Source organism: Gorilla gorilla, chromosome 11, assembly GCF_029281585.2.
Source record: "Gorilla gorilla gorilla isolate KB3781 chromosome 11, NHGRI_mGorGor1-v2.1_pri, whole genome shotgun sequence".
NCBI classification, from domain to species: domain Eukaryota; kingdom Metazoa; phylum Chordata; class Mammalia; order Primates; family Hominidae; genus Gorilla; species Gorilla gorilla.
Window position 1 is genome coordinate 19,120,501 of NC_073235.2, and position 17,092 is coordinate 19,137,592.

A 17,092-nucleotide genomic window follows, 5' to 3' on the forward strand; every position below is an offset into this window, starting at 1 on the left:
GAGAGAAAGAAAGAAAGAAAGAAAGAAAGAAAGAAAGAAAGAAAGAAAGAGAAAGAAAGAAAGAAAGAAAGAAAGAAAGAAAGAAAGAAAGAAAGAAAGAAAGAAAAAGAGGGAGGGAGGAAGGAAGGAAGGAAGGGAGGGAGGGAGGGAGGGAGGGAAGGAGGGAGGAAAAAGAAAGAAAAAAGAGAAAGAAAGAAAGAAGGAAGGAAGGAAAGAAAGAAAGAAAGAAAGAAAGGAAGGAAGGAAGGAAGGAAGAAAGAAAGAAAGAAAGAAAGAAAGAAAGAAAGAAAGAAAGAAAGAAAGAAAGAAAGAAAGAGGGAAAGAGGGAGGTTAGGGGGGAAGGGAGGGAGAAATAAAAGAGAAAAGAAAAGGAAAGAGTACGTGTAGCATGCCTAAAATGCCTGGTTTGCGGTAGAGGCAACACAAATATCAAGGTATACTATCTCCTTGAACTCAGGAAATAGTGAAGCTTCTTCAGCCTAGGGAGGAAACATGTCCTGCATTCTGCACCCTCCACATACTGCTGTTGCCCACACCAAGTACACATAGATACACACACTTACACACACATATACACACCACACACATATGCACACATTCTCAAACACTAGAATGGGTGTCCGTTCTTCTCCATTGTCCTTTAGGTGATCCCTCTAAACAATCTTGGAAAAGAAAGCAATGTATACCTTCTATAAAACATCACATAGAGGAGATTGCTCTGACTCTGTCACTGTGGTCATAGTGTATTTTCCACCACGCTTTGTTAATTATGGGCCATGTTTTCAGGCTGCTGAAGGATTCACAAACCCAAGATGATCATCACAATTTTCTGGGAACTTCTGTAAGAACACATACTTGGGCCCCACCACAGATCCACTGAATCAGAATACATAGGGCTGGCATCCTGAGAGCTATATTTTTAAAAGATCCCTGTATGAGTCTAATGATCCACCAGATTCAAGAACTACTTGTGGCCGGGCGCAGTGGCTCATGCCTGTAATCCCAACACTTTGGGAGGCCGAGGCGGGCAGATCACGAGGTCAGGAGATCGAGACCATCCTGGCTAACACGGTGAAACCCCGTCTCTACTAAAAATACAAAAAATTAGCCGGGCGAGGTGGCAGGCGCCTGTAGTCCCAGCTGCTCGGGAGGCTGAGGCAAGAGAATGGCGTGAACCCGGGAGGCGGAGCTTGCAGTGAGCCGAGATCGCACCACTACACTCCAGCCTGGGGGACAGAGAGACTCTGTCTCACAAAAAAAAAAAAAAAAAAAAAAAGAACTACTTGTATGATTCTCATAATCATTCTGCAAGCTGGCTGCTGATGGAATAATTAATGCATTTATAAGACGAGGAATATGAGTCGGAGTAAGATTTGGCCAAGCAACAAGCCAGTGAGTGGTAGAGACAGGTCTAAAATGGCTTTTGGACTCCTAGTCCACCCCTGCTGTTCACCAGCTGTGTGACTATGCATATGTTACTTAGATTCTCTGAGCTTTCATTTCCCTGTATATAAAATACATACTCCTAACCCCTATAGAAATTTGGTAATAAAACCAGGTGATGTGCGGAAACATAATTGCACACTTGGTATACAAATAAGAGATGGTGTCACAATTTAAATTCAGGGCTAGAACTTCTCTAGCAGTTAGGATCTCAGTTCCCCATACAGACAACCAGGTAGACTGTCTCTGTAACTGCAAAGTGCTGGTGTGCCTATCCTTATTCCCCCTCTTCTGTAACTGCCCCCAAAACACAGAGCCCCTCTAGCAGCCATATTTGTACAGTTTGATTCCTCTGGCCACCACTGATCAGACCAGGAGTGAACATTTGCCCCAGAGTGTCTTCTAGAAGAAACTAGAATTGGAAGCAATTGACAGTCCCACTGAGTGACTAGAATTTGTGATATGGTTTCTAATGTGGCCACTTTCCATGCATTTGTGGACTGAAGGGCTGAGAAAGCCTTCTGCTGAGAAAGAAGAAACAGCCACACAGCATGAGAAGCAACAATGACAGGGCCAAATAAAAGTACTCCGTATAGCTTTCCATTTTCTGGTTCCAGTCAATTCTTGAGACCTCCGTTCATTCCTTAAAACCCTTCATTATCCTTATAATAAATTCCCATTTTGTGCCTCAAGCTAGTTCAAATGAGTTTCTCTTACTGTAATCCAAAAATAGCTCTAAGCCATGCAGGTCCCCAATCATTTTAACAAATGCTTCTGCTGATGAGGGAGACAGTACACAAGATACAAGTCAAGGCCGGGTGCCTTTGCCCTTCAGCAGTTCTACAGAAGTCAGGTCCTTCTTTCTCCATCCATTTGTTTCCCTTGGGAAACAGCAGCTCCTCTGAGGTTTCCCACATCTAGGGAGAGGAGGTGGAATGTTCTTGCCATCTGCAATGATGAGGACCAACATGTCTGAAATCTTCTTTCAAAAACCTCCAGGGTGGCTTCTTGGCATCCTGCAGTTGTTAAGCAAATCCAAAGGCAGAGAAAATAACCAGGAAACCGTGTTGAAACTTATGTGACTTCATGAAAGGCAAATCTATTCTAACTTCTGTTGTGGGCTTGAAAGCCAGTATTTTCCAAATCCCTGATAAGAAAGCTAAGAGCCAAATTTTCGGTTGATCTAGAGTGAGTGTCCTATGTAGTGGCATTTTTATATTGGTATCATTCCTGGATCCATTTTATATTCCTAACCTTGCCTTGACTTTTTTTTTCTTTCTTATTTCTAATATGTTATTTTGCTGCATTTTAAGCCTCCTTAAATCCTTTCTGGAACAAGAAGCAATATAACAAAATAAAAACAGATTTCCCCTTTGTTACCAGAAGAATTCTTCCACTTTTATGTTACACATAGGCATGTAAAATGATGGATAGTCAGAAATAAAATATTTAGGTTCAGTGTTCCATCAGTCACCATGAGGCATTTATTGTGCACTTCTTATGTGCAAGGAACTGTAAGGACTACAAATAAGTGTAACAAACAGCAGAAAAGAGGCATAGTCCACAGACAGGGCATGCATCTACGAAAGAAAAAATATTCAGGAATGCAAGGCCATAAATAAAAGCAATCTTTGTAGACTGGGATGGGCAGAGAAACTGACATGAAGGTGGGAGGGCTTAAGTTGGATGCTGAGGAATACAGAGAATTCTAATATGAGGAAAGATAAAGAAAACTTAGAGCACATGAAAGGAGAGAATTAAAGTCACAGAGAATGGCATAGTGTGGGGTTCCCAGACTTGAGCATTAAAATCACCTAGAGCCCAGGCAGCTGGGCCCAACCTCTAGAGTTCCTGATTCCACAGGTCTGGGCGGGGCCTAGAAAGGTGCATTCCTCAACAAGCTCCCAGGTGATTCCCTTGCTACTGGCTAAGGACCCATATTCTGAAAAACACTGACTTAACAAAGAGAGTTCTCCACGCAGCACTGAAGACAAGAGTGGCCCCTCAGCCCAGGTGAGATGGAGGTTCCTGTCGCAAGAAGTGGGGAAGGCTTGCTGGGTTCACTGCGTGCGGCCCTCTGCGCAGAGAACCGGCCCCACGTGTCCTTGTGTCTTCCTTTGAGCTGCTCAGGACCTCCCCTCCCAGCTTCTCTCTCTGTCTTTAACTAAATTGTTCACCATTTGCAGCCATATGAATGAGCCACAGTATATTAGCATTTTATTTCATTGGCTTTGCTCCTTGAGAGAAATCCCAAACCCACCCCAAGCCCAAACCAAACCATTTCCTCAGACAGTTTCATTCAGCCTTGCCCTACCTGTTCTCTTCCTGGGAAAGCCTAACATCTCTAGCAAATCCGCACTTAACTCACACACTATGTGCCTCATCTGACTATGACCACTGCTCTGCCTCGGGCCCTCACAGCAGTTGGGAACCCTGGACACAATTATCTCAGGGTATGCAATGATGGGCCAAGGCAAGCCTTCCTGCCTGCCTCAGGTGCTTTATCTCTAGTTAGACTGAGGGACACGTGATAGACTTGGGGGTCAGACAGACCAGGGCTTAAATCCTCTCAGTCTATCACACTTGCTACTTGGGTGATTTTACAAAACCTCTGGATAGCACAGCCTCAGTTTCACCATATTGTATAGAAGATAAAACAATGCCATCATTTTAGGAATTTGAGACAAATAACGGGGCCTGATATAACATGTGCCCAATAATGGAAGCAATTTTTGTGACTATCCCATTGTTTACGGCCATGTCTTCATTATCTAACAGGTATTCATTAACTGCCCTCTCTGTGTAATGCTTGATATGTATTTCATTTGGCAAGATAAGATGTATGCAAATGATTATGATACAAGACGTCATAAAGTCAACACCATGCAATGGTAGGACAATCATTACAAAGCTCAAAGGACATTTCATCTGTGGTCCTCATGGCAAATTTCAGGAAAGTGGTGCAAACTTACAATATGTGTATGAAGACTCTGCCAACAACTGCAGATAGCTTTCCAACTGGTTGGAATGACAAGAGAAGTGGTCCTGAAGAAAGACTGTGAAATTTTGTCTGGCAGATGTGAGTATCTGGTGGGACTTCGGAGGTCCCTTGGGTCCTTAGAGGACACTTGGGAGAAAGGCTACGGATGGGTCTGATCCAAGAGGGCTTCCAGGAGTGGACACTCATATCCATGAATACATATTCATATTTATGCAAACGCACACACACATTTCCAAACACACACACTCATTTCCATGCATACACACTCATATCCAAACACACACAGTCATTTCCATGCATACTCATACCCATACACACACACAAGCACACACACACTCATACCCCCCCACACACACACTCATACTCACATACACACACACATTCTTATTAAAGAATCAGGGCCTAGGAAATGCCAGTTGATGCAACACAAGAAATAATTTAAAATGTCTTGGGTGGTCATCTCAGAGACAAGAACCCATGGTCAATATTACAAATTAATCAATCAGGAAGCATTACATGGGGCTATGCACAGCTCAGGTGCTCTATGTGACACAATTGGACTGGCCTCTAGGTTCCTAGGGAAAACTTTCTCTCCAACTAACATGTAACAGCCTTTCAAATCCTGCCTGTTGGTTAAGACACTGAAAGTCCTGATTAAACTTCAAGACTTGCTGTGTTTGATTCCCTGGGGAGCAGACGCTGAGATGGAGATGTGCATGCAGGAAGTTGATTAGGCAGAGCCCTCAGGCTCCACACCTGTGGAAGGAAGCGAAGGAATCGGAATGGGCAGAGGGAAAAGTTGGGCTGCATTGCAGGTGCAAAAAGCCCTCAGCTGATTCCAGGGGAGCTCTGAAGCTAAGCTGGCTCTTCAGAGTTGTCCCACATTGAAACATGGGGCTCAAGCTTTTATATGTCCCTGTTGGTCAGTCAACTGATGCCAGGAAATGAGGCAAGAGTTTGGGCCAGGTGGCTCCCTTTAGCCAAGGCATTTCCCAAAGGAGGCTGAGGGCTGCCTGGCCGCAGTCTTCTCACCATTGGGGTGTAAATCCTCACTCGTGAGTGGGTAGCTGTAGAGCACAGCCAGCATTCCCTGCATGTGTTAATGTGCAACTGTACTGGCCCTTTACTCTGAATCTGCTTCACCAGGGTAAGGCCAGGCAATAAAGAGATACTGACTGGGAGAGTGAAAATGACAAGAAAGTTAATAGCAGGGACCCCCATCCAGGCAAAGCTCACCTGGGTCAGGTAAAATAGGGGACCCTGGACCACCAGGGGGAAACTGAGAGCAATAGGGCCCTAGCAGAGGAGCAGGCACAAAGCAAGAAGGAAAGAAGACCACCATAATTAACCTTCACCAAGATGGGTAACTTAGTCAAGGACTGTTATAATAAATCATAACGTATCTAGGATTGTTTGCATACCTACTATGCACCTAGCACTGAGTTTTTCAGAAACATCAAACCTTAGGACACCTCAGCAAGATTAGTATTATGAAGCCCATTTTATAGAAGAAGAAACTGAGATTCAGAAAGAAGATTCCTGCCAAGATTACAGAGCCTGGGTGTGGCAGGCCCATGATTAAGTCTTCCTGACTCCAAATCCATGCTGTTCTCACCTCAGAGCACCATGACTTTCCAGAGTCCCAGTATTCCAACGAGGTGTGTCAGGGCTCATCATGGAGTTTAAAAAGAAGGCCCAACCCCCACCCTGGCTTCAGCAAAGAAGGCTCTGCTTGTAAAAAGAGATTCAGTCAACATTCCATTGTGGATGAGAAAGACAGATATGAAGGCACCACTCTGCTTCTGCCAGTACTGCCTGAATCTATGAAGGCTCTTCCTTGTGGACCACTTTCAGTCCAAGCATACAATGCAGCACAGTGGTTAAGATCATGTCCTCTGAGGTCAGACGACATGGGCTCAAATTCCTACCCAAGGAGCTCTGTGATCTTCAGCAATTATTTAACTTCCTTGTGCCTCAGTTTCCTCGTCTGTAAAATTGAGGTTATAACAGAATTATCTTCTTAAGTTGTTGTGTAAATTAATTAACACATGTAAAATGCTTAGAATATTCAGCAAATACTAAGCACTATATGACTGTTGTTTGATTTGGATGTGGAAGGGAATGAGAATGGGATGCTAGTAATGACTCCAAGGTTTGGGGGAGTCTTCAGTGCACAGATGGTCTTTAATGCATAGGACGGAATGCATTCACTTAGGGATTGAGAAGAGACAGGGAAGAAGATAAGAAGATGTCAAACTGAGCCCTGGGACCACCCCGCCCCCCTCACCTTTAAAGGTCAAGAAGAGGACCGGGGTCTAGTACAGGAGAGTGAGGAGGGGAAAACCAATGGAATAGGGAAGTCAGTGTCCTAGAAGCCATGAGAAGAAAATGCTTTAAGAAAGTTGTGAACAACTTTCAAATGCTGCCACAAAACTGATTAGGTAAGATAATGAAGGAAAGCTGACCACTGGATTTGGAAATATGGGAGTATTGATAAGCTTGACAAGAGCATCTTGGTGGAGTGTCAGGGACAAGGTCCTGCTGTGCATTATTTCATGGAAAAGGAGGAGCTGAGGAAGCACTAACTACTCTTTGAAAAGCTTTGCTGTAAAGCCAAATCAGGTGGAAGTGGGAAGTGATTGAAGATAATAGAGAATTATTGAAGACGGAAGATATTAAGGTATGCTATAGGCTCATAAGAATGACCCAGGAGAAAAAAAAAATGATAAAGTGAGAGAGAGAAGGGCTGATGGCTTGAGCAATGCCCTTGGGTAGGGGAGAATGGATGGGATCTAGAGTGCAAGGAGAGAGGCCAGGTTCATTTGTACCTGAGGGAGGACAAGGATGGGAGCACAGGTACAGTAGGTGGTAGAGTGGGTGAAAAACATGGGGCCAGGAGTCTTTCCTAACACGATATTGATTATCTCTTCTAATCAGGAAACTGATGGCCCCAGACCTTAGGAGAGTTTCTAAATCACACAGCTGGTTAACAGCAAAACCACTCTTATTTCCCCTGTGAAATTATCCTACCACATCTCAACCCCATTGAAAATGTGTGTTACTCTTCCTGCAACTGGCTGGATTGTTCCTTACAGACTCATGGTTGTTGTTTTATTTGTTTTGTTTTGTTTTTACTGATCCTGGGTTTCTCTTGAACTCTTTGGTCATCTGCCAGCACTAATGTAATGAGAAGTTTGGAATTGTGCCCTGAATTTCCACTTACAGAGATTTTTAAATCTCCCATTGACCATTTCAGAGGAAGAAGTATGTAAATTTAAAAAAATAGGATCCATTGGGTCCACCTGACATTTCTTCATGATGGGGGCAGGTAACCCCTGACTTGGGACTGCAGTGCCCAACAGAGTGTCCTGCCCACAATGGGTGTTTGTGGAAATCTATTGAACAACTCAGTGAACCATTTATATTATAAGCTGCTGGAACTTCTGTAACTGAGCCAATTCTCTCTCAGGCCTAATATTCATTCCAGTGTTTCCACTGTGAATGCAGCACACCTAAGGGCTGGTCCTTTTCAGATTTGTTTCTAGGCTGACAATTGAACAATAATTCACAGTCATCTACAAAATTCACAGTAATTTCATATTACATAGGCCCAATTATTGGTGCCAAGCCCCAGGGGTTAACTGCTACGTTACCATCAGAAAACAACCAGTTTAACCACAGGATGGCTAAACCAGGGTATCATAAAGACCGAGTCAGAAGCCTATATGGTGTGTATATTCCACGTGGCCCCTGAAGGGACTTCTGCTTGGCACAATGGAGACCAGCTAGATATGGGGAAGTGACCAGGTGCATTCCAATCTCTGTCTATTCATAGGTTCCTGAGCCATTCTTGACCTCAGAAGGCTACCTACTAATCCCTGCTATCATTTTAATTGGTTGTCAAGCTGTGAATTCTCTGCCAGACTTCCCCCAATGCAGGCAGCCCTTCTTTCCTCAGGAGTCTAGGGAGCATGTTACCTTCTACCCCTGCTCACAGGAATGTGGTAGTGCCCAGGGCAAGAGAGGGGCTCACACCTGCTGCATGAAAGAGGGTATAAATGAGGGTTTGAATCACAACATCAGATTTTTTCAACTTCTGATTTAAATGTTAACCTCCAATGAAAACATTGCAATGGTCAGGAATTTAACAAATTATTAGAAGAAAACTAGAGAAGTAAACTTGAGTTCTTTCCTCTCAAAAGGAAGATGATGTCATGGAATAACCAGTGAGAGTAATCAATGGGATGTTGTCAGAGTACAACAATATTTGTCCATGAAGTGGCTTGTGCTCTCTGCCATAGACAATGCTCAGCTTTGCGAGCCACACAAAATTTAAACCTAATCACAGCCCCACCTTTACTAGCCATGTGACCTTAAGCCAGTCACGTAACCTCTCTAAGCCTCATATTCCTTGACTGTAAAATAGTATCTACACTCCAGAGTAGTTGGGAAGATTAAATGAGATAAACATACAAGAGGATCAGCCTGGAGCCTGCCCCCTTCTGGAAGCTCACTCATCCTGAGCTCTTTCCTCCACACCATGATGGGTGATGAGCCACCAGTCACTCAGGGAATGTTAAGAACTTTTAAATCACCTACTGTGCCCACATATGTAGCCAGCACTTCAGGTGGTGAATGTATACGTAAATGCATTTTCCTAACGTTTCTTTCTGGCCTATTCAATTCTTGATGTAACATTTCAATTTAACAGGCCAAGCTAATGGGAGTAGCTGGTTAACACACAAAAATCAGTGAATATCATTTCCGATGTCTAAATGCCGAAGAAAAAATAATATTTGAGGCACATTCTACTTTTTGCTAAAGAATGGAGTAAAATCAGTGTGGATAACATTGGGGCATCTGTTGCCCTGGGAATATATGCTAATTTAAAACAGAGAGGAGCAGAAAGGGATGAGTGATCTGCGACACTCAAACATCTGGATCTGGTAAGAAATTTCAAATCTGACTGTTTGTATTTTAAACCTTAGGGCAGGAATGATGTCTTTTTTAATCTGTACAGCCCCAAGGATGCTGTTGTTGCTCCATAAGCTGAAATAAAATAGTATTATTTATAGTTTGCCATGTACATTTTGTCAAGCCTCTTGAGTCTGATACATCCAGTTGGGATGACTCCTAGCAGCTACTTAGACACTAATTTCTAAGAATATGACAGAGTTTTCTTCTCCTTTCTTTCCAGAGCTGGTTGCTGTGGGCATCCTCCAAGTGTAAAGAAATCACTCACCATCCAGGGAGCCCTCCTGAATTATCAGAGGAGCTGCCAGTACTCCCAGCCCACTTTCTCTCGCCATGAATCTCCCTCGGTTGCTCTTCTACTAGCCATCTAAAAAAAGGTTTATGCATGTCTCTCATCCCCATAATATAAAAATTGCTAAACTAACTTATTGTGTGTAACAATTAAACTAATATGCAATATCTAATTACTAGATAACATGTAACTGCAAGCAGACTATCACGGTTCAAATCCCAGCTCTGCCGCTTATCAGCTATATGACTAGCAAGTCTTCCAACCCTTTGTGCTTCATTTCTTTACGGATAAAATTGGGACTTTATTATTACTTATTTTACAGTGTGGTTATAAAGAGTTGAATGGATTAATACATGTATAACATATTTAGAACAGTTCCTGGCACACAGTAAGGACCATTGAAGTATTGGCTATTTTTGTAAGAGCTGAAAGACACAGCTAATGTTCAGTGCAAAGCAAAGCACCCAAAACCCATTTGTAATGAAATAATTTAGTTAACCATATCAGTCACAGAAAACTCAGCCACACAATCTTTCCATTTGGCTTCCTTCTCTGACAAAAATAATGTCATCAAAACAACTACTATCTAACATAAACCCAATGATAGTTGTCAACTGTAATGTAAAAACTGCCCATTCAGAAACCTCCCTTACTCCATTTTGAAGAAGTTGAACACGAACAGCTAAGTTTGTTGGAAAAAAAGGAAAGAAAAAGAATGCCTGTGATACTAACTTTTGAGGTCAGTTTATTTGAGTGAAGCACAGTAAGGCACTCAGAGCAATTCACAGAAGGGACATCACAGAGGCACTGCCTCTTCCCCACTCACTCATCCTTGCGCTTCAGCCAGGCCTAACTACTCACCGCCCTCCAATACACCCGGTGTCCTGTGCCGGTCACTCTTGTAAGCGATGCTTCATCCACCTAAACAGCCCAATCTCTCCCTACCACCTTGTCCTCTCTGGAAACTCTATTCAATTTGACTCAACAAATGTCTCCTCAAAATATCCCCTGATTTCCAAGCAAATCTGATAGCTCTCCACTTTATATTCTACAAAGCTCATCCTTTGAATTGCTTTCTTACAGTTTATTCTTTTGTCTCTCATTGTTATTAAACACTGAGATTCTTGAAGGCAAGGATCGTCCCTGATGTTTCTTTACATCCCTAACTTCTAGAAAAATGAAAGGTATGTAATAGAAAAGTGATAACTGCTTGATATTTTCATTAATTCAAGTATCGGTAGGGGGAAGCCTTTTTTAAAAAAGAAATTAGAAGCATACCTGTATGTATAAAACATAGATCACCACTTAACAATTTCCTGAGGTTTTGACCTGCCAAGAGACTTCCCCAAGTCTCAGATCACCTTATTAACAAAATAAAACAAAAATGGGAAACGGAAAAACTCCTGTGAAGTCAGAGGCTGAGAATTCCAATATACTAAAATGTGTCCTGGTTCTAACTTAGGAACCCATTTCAGAAAATCAGAAATATCAGTTAGACACTGTTTTGATTCCTTCATTAAAGCTTAGATGAAGGGAAATCACCATCTACAAGTGAATCCTTGCACACAGAAGACAACACATGATCAGAGGCTCTAGCTGGTGCACACTGGCAATGGGAGAAGGAAGGAGCAGAGAATGAAATTAATTTTTCTAAATTATTAATCTAGGCTAATAGATTAAACTATTAATCTAGGAATTTCAAGGCAAAAAAAAATCAGTTCTATGATTTATTTCATTCTGTACCTATATCTCACCCTCCTTGTCCAAAGTAATTTTCTGCCCCAAAATAATAAAACATTCAATATTAGTCACTTTATTTGTGCCAGAAAATCAGACTCATGTATTATATTCATATCAGAAAGAAGCATATATTACAGGAGTTAGTCAAACACACTATATAAAATTCATCCCAGCAGCCCTTTGTCAGATTCAAACCTGGGTAGAAGTCAGTTCAAGAGTGTATATCAACAGTGACACCTATAGATGTATTAAGAAATGTGTTTATCATCTCACAGTAGAGAAGTAGGCTACATTATTTTTCAGTTTCATACCAAGTACCCCTATTATACCTTCATTATTTAAAGCATTTATTTATCATATATTTGCCCTTCTTTCATCTGTTTTCTTTCCTAAAACTGAAGTCTAAAGTGTCCAGAATGTCAAACACACAATGCATTTACATTTAAGTCAAACTCGTTTTCATACACAAAACAAAAAGCAGAAAATTAATCACTGTTTATCCTTTTTAACACAGGAAGAATGGAATGTCTCACCAAAGTTAATCTGCCTAAAGATAAACACAGTAAAGAAAACTGAACATGAAAAAACTAATTAATCAATCCAGTGACAACTTTGAGGTGCTTGGTGAAAATAGAAGATACCTGGCAAACATCCTCTTCAAAGTCAAAACCTTCAATCAGAATAAAGCAAGGCAAAGAGTGTAATCTCAACAGCTCATAGTGTGTCACTCAAACCACAAAGTCCTATGCAATTGAATTACAACACAGAAAATAGATTAATTTTGTATTAGCACTCTCTACACTTGCTCCAAAAACAACATCCAGGGATCTTAAGTTCTCTGAATAAATTTGATTATATTTATCCGTCCTGGTCAGAGCCCTGTAGCAACTCAGAGTAGGTGGCTTCACTTCCCACATCACACCAATCTCACAATACAAACAGGATCAGAGTTCTGTAGATAAATAATGTCTACACAATAGCATAAAAATAGTTGAAAACTAAAAGTTTCAACAGAAATTTTCATAAAATAATATAAAGTTATGGTTTTAGATCATTTTCTCCCACTGAATTAATTAAAATAAACTTTGGTTTTAAAAAAACAAGCACAAAAATAAACACAAAAACCCAATCTTCACTGGAAGCAATCAAAATAAAAGGTAAACACTACTACTACCAAGTGCTATCCCCAGTTAATAGAAATAAAGAGGAAGCTACAGACGGTGGCCCACATCTGTAATCCCAACATTTTGGGAGGTCCAGGCGAGAGGATGGCTTGAGCCCAGGAGTTCAGGGCCAGCCTCAGCAATGAAGTGAGATCTTATCTCTACAAGAAAAAAAAAAAAAAAAAAAGCCAGGCATGGTGGCATGATGTCTGTACTCCCAGCTACTCGGGAGGCTGAAGCAGGAGGACCCCTGAGCCTAGGAGTTCAAGGTTGCAGTGAGCTATGATCCCACCATGGCACTCCAGCCTAGGCAACAGAGCAAGACCCTGTCTCTTAAAAAAAAGAAAGAAAGGAAGGAAGGAAGGAAGGAAGGAAGGAAGGAAGGAAGGAAGGAAGGAAGGAAGGAGGGAGGGAAGGAGGGAAGGAGGGAAGGAGGGAAGGGGGGAAGGAGGGAGGGAGGGAAGGGGGAAGGAGGGAAGGGGGGAAGGAGGGAGGGAAGAAAGAAAGAAAGGAAGAAAGAAAGACAGACAGAAAGAAAGAAAGAAAAAAAGAAGATAGAAGAGAGGAGAGGAGAGAGAGGAAGGAAGGAAGTATTCATTTTTTAGTTCACGTATGACCATGCAAAAACATTAAAGTCTAAAAATGCTGGAATGAACACACTGAAAACTAATCAATATATTTTCTGGCAGACAAAGAACATTAATAGTAACAATAGCATTACGTAGGAGAGAAAAAAATACACTAAATCTGAAAACTTTGGTTCTAGTTCATTTTCGTTTTAACCTGGATGGACTTGGAAAAGATGAAAATCTCTGAATAAACCTCTAACTTTGTATTTCCTTACCTGTAAAAAAGAGTTCATAGGGAGGAGCCAAGATGGCCAAATAGGAACAGCTCCGGTCTACAGCTCCCAGTGTGAGCGACGCAGAAGACCGGTGATTTCAGCATTTCCATCTGAGGTACCGGGTTCATCTCACTAGGGAGTGCCAGACAGGGGGCGCAGGTCAGTGGGTGCGCGCACCGTGCGCGAGCCAAAGCAGGGCGAGGCATTGTCTCACTTCGGAAGCGCAAGGGGTCAGGGAGTTCCCTTTCCAAGTCAAAGAAAGGGGTGACGGACGCACCTGGAAAATCGGGTCACTCCCACCCGACTACTGCGCTTTTCCGACGGGCTTCAAAAGGGCGCACCACGAGATTATGTCCCGCACCTGGCTCGGAGGGTCCTACCCCACGGAGTCTCGCTGATTGCTAGCACAGCAGTCTCAGATCAAACTGCAAGGCGGCAGCGGGGCTGGGGGAGGGGCGCCCGCCATTGCCCAGGCTTGCTAAGGTAAACAAAGCAGCCAGGAAGCTCGAACTGGGTGGAGCCCACCACAGCTCAAGGAGGCCTGCCTGCCTCTGTAGGCTCCACCTCTGGGGGCAGGGCACAGACAAACAAAAAGACAGCAGTAACCTCTGCAGACTTAAATGTCCCTGTCTGACAGCTTTGAAAAGAGCAGTGGTTCTCCCAGTACGCAGCTGGAGATCTGAGAATGGGCAGACTGCCTCCTCAAGTGGGTCCCTGACCCCTGACCCCCGAGCAGCCTAACTGGGAGGCACCCCCCAGCAGGGGCACACTGACACCTCACACTGCAGGGTACTCCAACAGACCTGCAGCTGAGGGTCCTGTCGGTTAGAAGGAAAACTAACAAACAGAAAGGACATCCACACCAAACACCCATCTGTACATCACCATCATCAAAGACCAAAAGTAGATAAAACCACAAAGATGGGGAAAAAACAGAACAGAAAAACTGGAAACTCTAAAAAGCAGAGCGCCTCTCCTCCTCCAAAGGAACGCAGTTCCTCACCAGCAACGGAACAAAGCTGGACAGAGAACGACTTTGATGAGCTGAGAGAAGAAGGCTTCAGACGATCAAATTACTCTGAGTTAGGGGAGGACACTCAAACCAAAGGCAAAGAAGTTGAAAACTTTGAAAAAACATTAGAAAAATGTATAACTAGAATAACCAATACAGAAAAGTGCTTAAAGGAGCTGATGGAGCTGAAAACCAAGGCTCGAGAACTACGTGAAGAATGCAGAAGCCTCAGGAGCCAATGAGATCAACTGGAAGAAAGGGTATCAGTGATGGAAGATGAAATGAATGAAATGAAGTGAGAAGGGAAGTTTACAGAAAAAAGAATAAAAAGAAATGAGCAAAGCCTCCAAGAAATATGGGACTATGTGAAAAGACCAAATCCACTTCTGATTGGTGTACCTGAAAGTGACGGGGAGAATGGAACCAAGTTGGAAAACACTCTGCAGGATACTATCCAGGAGAACTTCCCCAATGTAGCAAGGCAGGCCAACTTTCAGATTCAGGAAATACAGAGAACGCCACAAAGATACTCCTCGAGAAGAGCAACTCCAAGACACATAATTGTCAGATTCACCAAAGTTGAAATGAAGGAAAAAATGTTAAGGGCAGCCAGAGAGAAAGGTCGGGTTACCCTCAAACGGAAGCCCATCAGACTAACAGGGGATTTCTCGGCAGAAACCCTACAAGCCAGAAGAGAGTGGGGGCCAATATTCAACATTCTTAAAGAAAAGAATTTTCAACCCAGAATTTCATATCCAGCCAAACTAAGCTTCATAAGTGAAGGAGAAATAAAATCCTTTATAGACAAGCAAATGCTGAGAGATTTTGTCACCACCAGGCCTGCCCTAAAAGAGCTCCTGAAGGAAGCACTAAACATGGAAAGGAACAACCGGTACCAGCCGCTGCAAAATCATGCCAAAATGTAAACACCATCGAGACTAGGAAAAAACTGCATCAACTAATGAGCAAAATCACCAGCTAACATCATAATGACAGGATCAAATTCACACATAACAATATTAACTTTAAATGTCAATGGACTAAATGCTCCAATTAAAAGACACAGACTGGCAAATTGGATAAAGAGTCAAGACCCATCAGTGTGCTGTATTCAGGAAACCCATCTCATGTGCAGAGACACACATAGGCTCAAAATAAAAGGATGGAGGAAGATCTACCAAGCTAATGGAAAACAAAAAAAGGCAGGGTTTGCAATCCTAGTCTCTGATAAAACAGACTTGAAACCAATAAAGATCAAAAGAGACAAAGAAGGCCATTACATAATGGTAAAGGGATCAATTCAACAAGAAGAGCTAACTATCCTAAATATATATGCACCCAATACAGGAGCACCCAGATTCATAAAGCGAGCCTGAGTGACCTACAAAGAGACTTAGACTCCCACACATTAATAATGGGAGACTTTAACCCCACTGTCAACATTAGACAGATCAACCAGACTGAAAGTCAAGAAGGACACCCAGGAATTGAACTGAGCTCTGCACCAAGTGGGCCTAATAGACATCTACAGAACTCTCCACCCCAAATCAACAGAATATACATTTTTTTCAGCACCACACCACACCTATTCCAAAATTGACCACATACTTGGAAGTAAAGCTCTCCTCAGCAAATGTAAAAGAACAGAAATTATAACAAACTATCTCTCAGACCACAGTGCAATCAAACTAGAACTCAGGATTAAGAATCTCACTCAAAACCGCTCAACTACATGGAAACTGAACAACCTGCTCCTGAATGACTACTGGGTACATAACAAAATGAAGGCAGAAACAAAGATGTTCTTTGAAACCAACGAGAACAAAGACACAACATACCAGAATCTCTGGGACGCATTCAAAGCAGTGTGTAAAGGGAAATTTATAGCACTAAATGCCCACAAGAGAAAGCAGGAAAGATCCAAAATTGACACCCTAACATCACAATTAAAAGAACTAGAAAAGCAAGAGCAAACACATTCAAAAGCTAGCAGAAGGCAAGAAATAACTAAAATCAGAGCAGAACTGAAGGAAATAGAGACACAAAAAACCCTTCAAAAAATTAATGAATCCAGGAGCTGGTTTTTTGAAAGGATCAACAAAATAGATACACCACTAGCAAGACTAATAAAGAAAAAAAGAGAGAAGAATCAAATGGACACAATAAAAAATGATAAAGGGGATATCACCGCCGATCCCACAGAAATACAAACTACCGTCAGAGAATACTACAAATACCTCTATGCAAATAAACTAGAAAATCTAGAAGAAATGGATAAATTCCTCGACACATACACTCTCCCAAGACTAAATCAGGAAGAAGTTGAATCTCTGAATAGACCAATAACAGGCTCTGAAATTGTGGGAATAATCAATAGCTTACCAACCAAAAAGAGTCCAGGACCAGATGGATTCACAGCCGAATTCTACCAGAGGTACAAGGAGGAACTGGTACCATTCCTTCTGAAACTATTCCAATCAATAGAAAAAGAGGGAATCCTCCCTAACTCATTTTATGAGGCCAGCATCATTCTGATACCAAAGCCAGGCAGAGACACAACCAAAGAAGAGAATTTTAGACCAATATCCTTGATGAACATTGATGCAAAAATCCTCAATAAAAT

General features: G+C 42.3%; 1 long non-coding RNA gene across 1 annotated transcript in view; it reads right to left on the minus strand.

The window, feature by feature from the left end:
* The window catches only part of LOC134756612 (uncharacterized), a 511,329-nt gene extending 497,372 nt beyond the window's left edge, over window positions 1-13,957 (minus strand). The window contains exon 1 of the long non-coding RNA XR_010129497.1: window positions 13,458-13,957. This is a non-coding gene — a long non-coding RNA (uncharacterized lncRNA). The remainder of the gene's footprint in view (window positions 1-13,457) is intronic.
* Between the last annotated feature and the right edge of the window lie 3,135 nt (window positions 13,958-17,092).